General features: G+C 36.5%; 1 pseudogene; it reads left to right on the forward strand.

Moving 5' to 3' along the window:
• The first annotated feature begins 518 nt into the window (after nucleotides 1-518).
• On the forward strand, nucleotides 519-1,472 carry LOC122423192 (annotated as a pseudogene).
• Nucleotides 1,473-1,968: the final 496 nt, after the last annotated feature.

Raw genomic sequence — 1,968 nt, forward strand, 5'->3', positions numbered from 1 at the left:
AGGCCAGAATACTGGAGTGGGTAGCCTTTCCCTTCTCCAGGGGATCTTCCCAACCCAGGGATCAAACCCAGGTCTCCTACTTTGCAGGTAGATTCTTTACCAGCTGAGGCATAAGAGAAACTTGAAAAAATGTGAGGAATAATATAATGAAGAAAAGTAATGTATGGGAAAGATTTAAAATGAGTGTAGCATGCAATCATGCATCATTGACATTTTCAGACTGGAGAAATCACTTTTAACTAGACAAAATGGAAAATATGTACCTTTTTCTTCTTTAGTTTTAATATATACATGATAATATATATTCAGTAAAATATATATTTAGTAAATAGAAATCTATTTAAATATATATATATTAGGTGAATTTATATACTTTTTGCTAACTTTTATATATTTTGGTTTACATAAAAATTTATACTTTTATAGGTTAAGATGTTAATTTATACTGTTATATTAGTTTATACATTCCAATTTTTTGTCTTCTTTCTTGTGTAGATTTGACAAAGCTAAACAGAGAAATGAAGAACCAATCAATAGAAATAGAATTCATTCTCTTGGGATTGACTGATGACCCACAATTACAAGCTGTGATTTTCCTGTTTCTCTTTTTCAGTTACACATTGAGCCTGACAGGGAATGTAATCATTATCCTCCTCACCCTCCTGGATATTCACCTCAAAACTCCAATGTATTTCTTTCTTCATAGTTTCTCATTTTAGAAATCATATTCACAACAGTATGTATGCCCAGATACCTGGTCACCATGGTGACTAAAGAAAAAACCATTTCATATAATAATTGTGCAGCTCAATTATTCTTCTTCCTTTTATTGGGAGTTACAGAGTATTACTTTCTGGCTGCCATGTCCTATGACCGCTATGTTGCTATCTGCAAACTGCTACATTACCCAGTCATCATGAACAGCAAAGTTTGTTATCAGCTTGTATTCAGCTCTTGGGTAACTGGATTCCTAATTATCTTTCCTCCATTTGTCGTGGGACTCTAGCTGGATTTCTGTGCTTCCAAAGTAATTGATCACTTTATGTGTGAAATTTCTCCTACCCTTCAGATACCCTGCAGAGATACACGTGTTCTAATGTCTTTTATGTTAGCTGTTGTGACACGTGGTCACACTGGTATTAGTGATTCTTTCTAACACTTACATCATTAAGACCATCCTGAAATTCCCTTCAGCACAGCAAAGAGCCAAAGCTTTTTCCAGCTGTATTTCCCACATGACTGTTGTCTCCCTGACATATGGAAGCTGTATCCCTATGTATGCTAAACCATCTGCAAGAGAAAGAGTAACTGTATCCAAAGTTGTATCTTTGTTGTACACTTCAGTTACCCCTTTACTAAATCCCTTCGTTTGCACCCTAAGGAACCAACAGGTGAAAGAAGCCTTCTGGGACAGGTTACAAAAGATGCTGTGTTTTTCAAAAAAACATTTATTTAAAGGCCACAAGTCATAATATTATCACAACAACATCAAAAATATATGTTTCATGCATTTGTTCTGGTCACATTTTCCCACTTCATTACTTATTTCATAGAGGACATTCTCTTCAAGAATCTTATAGCTCAGCTTCACCCTTATATTTTATTCTTTCTAATGAAAACATCTCACTCTGCTATAATAATTTGCTCTCTCGAGTCTGTATTTCAAGTTTTAAATATCATCTCGTTATAGCTTACCAGTGTCTAAAAATCATGACTTGAATAAAGCATGCTTTGTGTAAGTGTGAGGCTCTGAGAGTGGCTCAGACACTAAGAACCTGCCTGCAATGCAGGAGACGCAGGTTCGATCCCTGGGTTGGGAAGATCCCCTGGAGGAGGAATGGCAGCCCATTCCGGTATTCTTGCCTGGGAAATCCCATGGACAGAGGAGCCTGGCAGGCTCTAGTCCTTCGGGTCACAAAGAGTCAGACATGACTGAGCAACTAACACTTTCCCTTTTTATTTTTTTCT

Source organism: Cervus canadensis, chromosome 21, assembly GCF_019320065.1.
Source record: "Cervus canadensis isolate Bull #8, Minnesota chromosome 21, ASM1932006v1, whole genome shotgun sequence".
In the NCBI taxonomy this organism is placed as follows: Eukaryota; Metazoa; Chordata; class Mammalia; order Artiodactyla; family Cervidae; genus Cervus; species Cervus canadensis.